General features: G+C 50.0%; 1 pseudogene; it reads right to left on the bottom strand.

Moving 5' to 3' along the window:
* Positions 1–3,527, bottom strand: LOC136496055 (uncharacterized; annotated as a pseudogene).
* Positions 3,528–9,867: the final 6,340 nt, after the last annotated feature.

The raw sequence follows: 9,867 nt of genomic DNA, 5'->3' as shown, positions 1-9,867 counted from the left end.
AAAAGAAAGAAAGAAAGAAATAAAGTCCGGATCTCTCTGTCAAAACTGAAAACCATCGTGTGGTATTCACAGCCGGCGACTCATCCATCACAAAGCTTTGCAGAAGAAGGGAAAAAAAAGATAAAGTCTTGTGTACAGCCTTTATCGCTCTCGGCGGAACTGTTGGGAGTTGACGTCAAAGGGTTCGTTCTATCGAACGGGTCAAGAAAAGCAGCGGGGTTTCTTCAATCTTCACACATTTCCGCTGAATCTCCCACCGCGATGATGAGAGGCCCCGTCGCCGGCGGCCCTCCCACGGCACCCGGTGAGCGCGCGGAAGTCAATCGTCATTCGTGGCCGCGGAGTTCGGCGGATAGCTGACCGGCCGTCCATGTCAGCTGCGCGAGCTCCGCGAGGTGGTCGCGCAGGCCGTCAGCTAGCAGCATCAGCAGCTCCCTGCAGTCTGCAACAGCGCAATCATTCCCGTCAGTCACATGACACCAGCAATCTCGTGGCTGAAGGATGGTCCAAAGTCCACTTCTGCGCGCGATCAGGTTGCCGATGGCTTCGGGCAAGCAAGAACGAGACATGACAGAAAAAGAGAGGGAGACCCGCACGGGCGTTACCTGGGATTCTGCTAAAGTTGTGCAGCGACACGGCCGCGAGGACCCTGTGCCGGGCGGGCCGGCGGGGCGCCAGGCACTGCTTCAGCCGCGGGACGAGCGTCGAGAACGCGGCGAGGGACGTGTCCGTGGCGCCGTCCTCGTCCACCGACGAAGCCAGCGCGCGGCTCAGCTACCCGGTCGTCGTCAGGCACGCGCCCACCAGGCCGGCGTCGGGGGAGCCCAGGCACTTGGACAGCGCCTCCAGGAACGGTCTCCTGATCCCGATGCTGCTGCCGAGGAGCGCCGCGGCCACGTGTCTCAGCCACGCATCGTTTTCGGCCGCTTCCTTCTCCTGAGCGGTGCGCAAAGCGAACTTAAGAACTGTTCATTGGTAGTGTTCTGGGTGTAAAAGGTGGCCAGGTGTGCAGTACGTGTACATGTATGACAGCGTCAGAACTGGGAGCAACGGCCTGTGAGTGGTCGACGAAGCCGGCCTGTTTCAGCGTCCAGTCGTCTGCGAGAAGGTCGCCTGAGGCTGTCTCCAACTGGGGACCCGTTGCGAACTCAAATCTAAAATGAGTCTTCAACACGATATCTATAGTCTTCAACAGAGGATCTATATAAAAGACTCATTTTAGATGCCAGGGGATGCATAACCTAAATGTGTGTATCCTCTCTTCTAGAGACCCATTTACAGAAAGGGTTGTCTTTTGGGTCTTGTTGTTGGATAAGACCAAAAATAGGTATCGAACCCTTTGTCTGTAGTGCTACCCAAAAAATGAATGAGTCTTATATTTTGGGTCACGGTTGTCGTAGATAGAAATGTCCTCCCAAGTCCCAACAGCAGCAGAGCTCTCCGAGTGCTGGGCACGACATTGTCATCTGACAGGCAGCATCTCAGAGAATGTGTGATGGTCTTGGTCGCCTCTTCTCTGTAGGTGCTGCAATGCCTCTTCTCTGTACGTGTTGAAGATCTGGCGCGTCAGTGGACAGAGGAAGTCGCTGGGAACCGTGGCGAAAATGGATAACTCGTCGTTGCCATCTGTGTCACTCTGGAGTGGCACTTCACTGAGGAACTCACAAGAAATCACAGCGATCAGTACAGAATTGTATTGTATGCACTGGAAGATTGGAGGATAGTCGAAGGGAAGGGAAGGGAGTGGTGCTCGTACCAGAACTCGAGCGTAAGAAGGTGAATAGCAGAGTTGTCAGAAATCGTCGGGTAACTTGCTGACGCATCCGATTCCTTGTTGGGTTCTTCTTCGACCTATGAATATGATTGTGAGATGTAATTTGTCATAAACTTTGGTGTATTTCGTGTGAATAAGCATGATGGGATGTTTCCGGGGAAAATGCTTAGGCCCCGTTTAGATGCAAGCCAAAATCTAAAAATTTTCAAGATTCCTCGTCACATCAAATCTTGCGGCACATGCATGGAGCATTAAATGTAGGTAAAAAGAATAATTAATTACACAGTTTGTCCGTAATTGACGAGACAATTCTTTTAAGCCTAAATAGTCTATAATTGGACAATTTTTGCCAATACAAACAAAAGTGCTACAGTAGCCAAAAGCCAAAAATTTTCGCATCCAGACGGGGCCTTACAGGTGGTTCGAACGTCTCTCTGTCTAAATTGTCAGGCACGGGCACGTTTTCTTCTGCCAACAGAGCGGGAATGTAGCTCCTTTCCTCACCTCCAGCTCCATCGCTCTCCTGGTCCGGGAGCACGGTCACCGCGTCTGCGGCGGCGTCGGAGTACACCGCTTCTTCCTCCTCGATCTCCTCGGGTGCCCGCATTGTGTCGTCGTACGCGAACTTCGTCGGACTCGAACTCCCGGAGCCGAACATAACCTCCGAGCTGATGTCGTACGACGTCGACGCTGAGCACCTCGGCGCGCTGGCATGGACCGTGCTCAGCGGAGCAGGAACGTCCGGGAGAGCCATGGCGTCTGTCCGCCCCAGCAGCCAGTCCCTGTAGTAGAACGCGAGCGCGCGCGTCCCCTCGTCCAGTACGTCGACGAACACCTTCTCCACCTCCTTCACCCTTTCGTCCGCGCTCGCCGCCGCCGACTCGCGGTCGCGCCACGTCCTGAGGTGAGAGAGGCCCGGCCGGAAGAGCCTGTCCCAGAGCGCGGGCAGCAGGACCGTCCGCGCCTCGCGCGGCGCCAGGCAGAAGGCCTCCAGGGCGTGCACCGCGGCGGAGTGGTCCCGCTTCTGCAGCTTGGAAACGACGGACATGTAGAGGTGCGCGCACGCGGCGAGGCGCGGGTAGGGAACGCCCGCCGCCGCGGTCACCGCGTCCGCGTCCTTGCCCTGGAGCGACGCCATCTCGTGGAGCTTGAGCGACGCGCGCTTCAGGTCGCGCGGGTCCAGGCCCTCTGTCGCGGCGCTCTCGATGGTCTGCGCGTGCACGCGGAGGTCCAGCACGGCGCGGTGGTTGGAGTCGACGAGCCACGACGCGTAGCCGGCGCGCAGCGAGGCGCGGAACGCCTCGTCCTTGGCGAACCGCTTCAGGGGCCCCGAGGCCAGGGAGATGAGCGCGGTGAGCGCGGACTCGTCGAGCGCCGGCCCCGCGGAAGGGTCAGACGCGTTGCCGCTCCTGGCACCGGCGCCTGAGCCCCTGTCGCCGTCGCCCTTGTTGCTGTGGCTCCTCGCGCTCGTCAGCGACGCCGACGACCCTCGCGTCTAGGTCGCGGCCCGCCGCCGCTCGGCACCGGCGTCCCTGCTGCCATCGTCCGCGTCGACGTTCATCTGCCTCAGGCGGCTGCGAGTGAGCACATCGGACTGTGACCGCGAGGGCGGCTTGTCCGGGCGCCGGTGCTGGAGTGGCATGCTCGCGGCTCTCGAGGCCGCCGGGGCGGAGCTGTCGGGCGGCTTGTGACGGTTCTTGAAGCCGTCAGCTGCGAGGAGCTCACGGAGCAAGGACGACGGAGGCGGCGCCATTGTCGTGGACGCAGCGGGTGACGTACTGACGTGACCGAATCAACCAGGAGCTGGCTCTGCTACGCGGTACGCCTCGTGGTGGCAGTGGGGTAGCGGCAGAATCCTCGGTTGTTCTCATCATACGTGACAGGGCGACGTGGTGAAATGCGCGAAGGGGGCAGCGGGAAACGGTCTCGCGGGACAGAGTGTGCCAAATGGGGGGTTTTGGCGGGCAGCTCGTCGCCCCGGCTGGCCGGCAGAGTTTTACGATTTTCTGGTTCGGCTGGTGCGTAGGCTATTGGTTGCTGCGTCAAAGTGTGTGTGCTGTTAGGTTTGATCTCCCATCAGTTAGGTTCAATGGCTTTTTGGGCCTTGTTCTCGCGCTCTGATCGAGGCCGCCCAACTCTACATGGTTGGTGGGCCCCCGTCGCGCAGCGCTATAAAGGAAAGGTGGAGGCCGGGGCTCGCAGTACGAGGTTCACCGGGCCACCAGTCACCCCACCGACATCCTAACCCTAAACCCGATCTTGAGAAGGGGCGCTGCCAGCGACGGGAAGCACCACCGACGCTGGCAACGCCACCCTGACGCACACGCCGCCGCCGAGGACGCCACAGCGCCGACTCCTCCCTCTCCACCGAACATCGCTGCCGGCGCGCAGATGGCGTCCGCCAACGAGACCCCGGCCGGTGCTTCGACAACTACGGCCTTCGATGGTTTGCTACATCTCACTCCCCTTCTCTCTGCCTCTCATGTAAATCCCGAACATGTATTCTATTCCTATGCAATATATCCCGATCTGATGAATATGACTAAAAGATAAGATCCAACAATGGTACCGGAGCTAGGTTCCGAGAAGAAACTGGATCGGGAAAGAAAATAGAAAGCCGAACCCTAAGACCTAACCCTAATTCCCCAAATCAAATCAGAGAAGGGAAAAGGGGAGGGTCGGATTCCGAGAACCCTAGACCCAAATCCGAAAGAGGGAAGAAGGGGAAGAAGAAAGAAAGAAGGGTCGAAACCCTAACCCTAACCCCAGTTTCCATTCGAATGAACGAAAAGAAAGAAATCGAAAGCAAAGAAAACCGAATCGGCAAGAACGAACCCTAACCCTAACCCTAGTTTCCCATTCGGATAAACCCGAAAAGAACAACTCAAATCAGAAAGGGGAAAGTGGGGTTAGGGTTAGGGTGCGTCAGATGAACCTTCGCCGGCACGGGAGAAGAAGCCGAGCTGGGGGCGCTGGCTCGTCGGACTCGGCCAAGGAAGCGCCGCGGCCAGGCCGCTCGACGGCGGCGTGCTCACCCGTTGGGGAGCACGCACGCCGACGAGGGGGGCCGGCGACGGCGCAAAGTCTCGCCATGGCTGCCCGCTCTGCCTTCCTCGCTCGCGGCTGCTCGGTGGCTGCTGTCATCGCTGCGGCTAAGAAGAGAGAAAGAGCGAAGAGAGAGAAAGGGCAGGAGCCGAATGAGCTAGGGTTTCAGGCCCCCGCGCGGCGTCGGGGTTTTTATCCGAACGATGGAAACGGATGACCGTCCGATGGGGAGGAACGGCGCCAGATGCGCGGGCCAGTGTCCCGGCCAAGGCGGGAGAGCGCGCAAGGCCAAATTTCCAGCCCAGGCCCAGGTTGCGGCCTCGGCGCGGTGGGAGCGCGCGGACGCTGGGCTGTCTTGGGCCGCTACAGTGTGCGCTGCTGGGCGAGCTGGGCCGCGCTGGGCTGAAATGAAAGAAGAAGAAATTTTTCTTATTATTTTCCAGGAGCAATTTTAATGCATATTTTGATGAATTTGAATGATTTTGATACAATTTTCTGTGCAAATTTTATCCAACGATATTTTGCTCAGAAAACAGTGAATTTTTTAGTGCTTCTGGAAAATAATAATATGAAAAGATTATTAATGTTTCCGCTGTGCATGATAATTATTGTTCTCTTTGATTAAATTTGAACCAACGGGATAATTTAATTTTAAGAGAAATGAATTTCTGATAATTTTGATGCGATTATGATATTGTTATTTTCTGACCAACGTTGTTAATAATAATATTATAATTTTTGATCCATGAGAAATTATGCATTAAATTTACTTCTGCCCAACGGTGATGTAAAATGTTTGCATGGATGAATTATAAGTTTTAATTTGACCAACGTTGAGTTAAAGCATGAAATTTTACGTATAAATGTTTCTTACTTACTTTGGTGTGATTTCAGAAGGCAAATGCATTGTGAACATTGCCAATATCCCGACACTCAATGGGACTAATCATCATGTGTGGCGGGAGAAGTATGAATTGGAACTTGCGTTGGGAGAGGTCGATTTTACCATCACCTCACCGTGTCCTACTGAGCCAGAGGACCCTGTGAGAGGTGAAAATGAATCTAACGCTGATTTCGCTGCTCGAAAGCGTGATCATGCTGAAATAAGAATGAAATATGACCTTGAACATAGGCAATGGACTCTCTTCAACTGCAAGTGCCTGTTGGTGACCAAGGCCACCATAGAAGAACAGATAAGGGGCTCAATCCCTGAATGTGCTACTGCCAAAGAATATCTTGAGAAAATCAAGAGTCAGTTTACTGGGTCTACCAAGGCCACAGCAAGTTTACTGATTAAGAAGCTTGTGAATGAGAAATTCACTGGTGGTAGCATAAGAGAGCACATTTTAAAGATGAACACTACGACATCTAAGCTAAAAGAAATGAATTTGAAGGAGGAGGATTTCCTGATTCATTTGATTTTTGCTTCTTTGCCAAAAGAATATGACACCTTCATTGTGAACTACAATATGACACCTTCATTGCCAAAAGAATATGACATCTAAGCTAAAAGATGGGGCATAGAAAGACTCATCTCAATGTGTGCTCAAGAAGAGGAGAGGATAAAGTCCTCATAAGGTGAATCTGCTTATTTTGTGAAGGATAATAAAAGAAAGAACTTTAATGGCAAGAATTCTAAACCACAAGGGAAACTTAAGTGGGATAAGACCTCTTCCTCCAGTTCACAGGGAAAGAAACCCCAGGATTCTGAGAATCAACTGTATGGTGGAGCTGAAAAGGATCGGTGCAAGCACTGCTTCAAGAAGGAACACTACAAGAGAGATTGTCCAGACAACCTGAAATCTCTGCTAAAGAAAGGTGATGAATTTATTATATTTGTAGATGAATCCCTGTATTTATGTTATGATAAATCCACTTGGTGGGTTGATTCAGGAGCAACTACTCATGTTGCAAATTCCTTATAGGGGTTAAGTGGGATGAGAACCTTGCAAAGAGGAGAAATAATGATTAAAGTTACAAATGGAGTGCAAGCCAATGTTGAAGCCATTGGAGTTTTTTCTTTAGAATTGAATAATGGTTTTGTACTTAGACTTAAAGAAGTACTTTATGTTCCCTCTTTGCGTAGAAATTTGATAAGTGTTTCGAAACTTGATGATGATGGAATTGATTGCCATTTTGGTGATGGCAAGTGTAAGATACTGGTTAATAATAAATGTGTTGGTCTTGCCTTCCGACAAGACAAGCTTTATTTATTATCTCTTGCTGAGAATGTGAACAATGTATGTGATGAGAATGTGAATGATTTCCCATCTGCGGATGTAACTAAGAAGCATAAGAGAATTGATACTGTCTCTTCAAAATTATGGCATTGTCGCTTGGGCCATATTTCGAGGGGGAGAATGGAACGATTGGTTAAGGAATCAATTCTCCTGCACTTAGAATTTTTAGATTTAGAACAATGTATTGATTGCATCAAAGGAAAGTATGTCAAGAAAATTAAGAAAGATGCCAAACGAAGCACAGGAATTTTAGAAATAATCCACACAGATATATGTGGTCCTTTTCCTATGAAAAGTGTAGATGGTTATGACTCGTTTATAACATTCACAAACGACTACTCTCGTTATGGCAATATTTATCCAATTAAAGAAAGATCGGAAGCATTGGATAAATTCAAAATATTTAAAGCTGAAGTTGAAAATCAGCACAATAAGAAAATCAAGATAGTACGATCAGACCGAGGTGGAGAGTACTATGGGCGACATACCCTATATGGCTAAATTCCTAGACCATTCGCAAGGTTCCTACAGGAAAATGGCATAGTTGCTCAGTACTCCACACTGGGGGAACCTCAACAGAATGGAGTGGCTGAAAGACGTAACCATACCTTAATGGATATGGTAAGAAGCATGATGAGTTACTCTACATTACCGATTAGTTTATGGATGGAGGCACTGAAAACCGCCATTCACATACTTAATCGAGTACCAAGTAAATCGGTGCCTAAAACACCATATGAATTATGGACAGGAAGGTAACCCTTACTTAACCATTTGCGTGTGTGGAGCTGTCCAGTTGAGGCAAAAGTGTTTAACCCAAACAAAGGAAAGTTAGACTCTAAGATAGTCAGCTACCATTTTATTGGCTATCCAGAAAGATCGAAAGGATATCGCTTCTATTGTCCTGACACACATACGAAGATTGTAGAAACAAGATACGTTGTGTTCTTGGAGGATAACATGATCAGGGGGAACATGGTAGCACGAGAAATCAGCCTACAGGAGAAGTGGGTACATGTACCCACTCCATCCCACCAATTTCAGGGGACGGGGGCATCCCTTCATCTCGAGGAATATTCCTCTCCGGAGTCATCTCCGTCCCTGATGTCTCGAAACCAAACACTGGATGAAATGGGATATCCCACCTGGTCCTCGTCCTACCCCTAAACCAAACACTACCTAAATCGACAGTGTAGGATCACTGATACGCCTAGAGGGGGGTGAATAGGCCTATAAAAATTCAACTCAAACTGAAGTCAAATTCACCCACAGCACTACCGCACCTGTAGTTGAGATTAGTTCATAGTTCAAAATATACCCAACAAAATTTATATCGGGTACATTTCTTAGCTTTCTGCAGGGTAGTAGATCATAGATTGATAGCTGAAAGTGGTGGGAACACCACACACAAATAGATCGGCCTCAAACTCTAGAAATCACTTCAACAACAATAAGAACACAAATGTAGCAACACAAGCACAAGATGACACAAGGATTTATCCTGTGGATCAGCTCGCCACCAAGGCTTGCCTATGTCCACGTTATTGATGTATACCACTAAGGCTTAGGGATTCACAACCCTACCTCATTCTCAAGTCAAGAGAGTGAACTCTTGAGATGAGGGGTGATTTTACTCGCTGTAAGATGTGGTTACAAACTTCTCGGTGCTGCCACAAACTCGGCAAGCTCACCAGGCGACGCTCTAGCCGGCTAGAAGCCAAGCTCCAAGAGTAATAAACGCAACCGTTGGCTAAAATGTGAACCAAGTGCTCTTTAGAGTTTGGGAATCAATGGAGCTGCTCTCTAATAGAGTTTTGGACCCTTTTCCTTCAAGGGTTGATGGGGAGATCAATGGATTTGCTTGGGGGCTTGAGGTCAACAATGGAGTGAGAGAGAGAGCTCCTACTCTGTTTTGAGCATGCTGAATTGAGAAAGAAGAGGCTGGTTACTGTTGGAGAGGAAGGGGAAAGGTATATATATACCTTCCAACCCCCAACGGTCACTTGAATCATAGATAGCCATTGGGGGAGGAAAGAGAAAGCTATATATACCCCCATCCCTCAACGGACACCGCACCCAAGGGGTCGGGCGAGATGAAGCCTGTGGCCTCAAGGTCAGACGAGAAGGAGCCCATGGCCTCATGGTCGGGTGAGACAGAGCCTGCAACCATGGGGTTGGACGAGCCAGAGCCCACGACCAAGGGGTCAGGCGAACCGGAGCCCGCGACCAAGGGGTCGGACAAACTAGAGCCCACGACCAAGGGGTCGGGCGAGCCTCTCTTTAAGTGCGGCAGTGCCACACCGCATAAGACAGCAAGGGTAATAGTGAATTGTAGATTGTCTTGACTATGAATCTAAGGATGCATATGGTTGTTTGAGCACTTGGTAGCACATATTAGCTTAAGCATTGTGCCCCCCTTTATAGTATGGCTTTTCATATACTCAAATTCAATATATAAAAGAATTTAAACCTCCTTTAAGTTTAAAGCCATCTACATTTATAATTGGGGGCTCTTCCATTTCATGTAGCATCCTCGAATATAAAATTCCTGCTTGTCATCTCGATAAATCTCATTAGTTCTCTGATTGCATGGTCATTATCACCAAAACCCATAATTAAGGCTTGATTGCACTTTCAATCTCTACCTTTTTTGTGATTGATTATAACCCAATTAGAGCTTACAAAAGTTATGAAATAAATACTAAGACTTTCGAGCCATGGGTGTAGATCCTCCTCCTAAGTATGTGAATAAAGAATTGAATTCTCTAATTGGCATAAGAAGCCAATATTCACATTTTAGTGAAAGTG

Source organism: Miscanthus floridulus, chromosome 12 (assembly GCF_019320115.1).
Source record: "Miscanthus floridulus cultivar M001 chromosome 12, ASM1932011v1, whole genome shotgun sequence".
Lineage (NCBI taxonomy): Eukaryota > Viridiplantae > Streptophyta > Magnoliopsida > Poales > Poaceae > Miscanthus > Miscanthus floridulus.
Note: the sequence above shows the minus strand (reverse complement) of the source record. Positions and strands in the feature narration are given on the sequence as shown.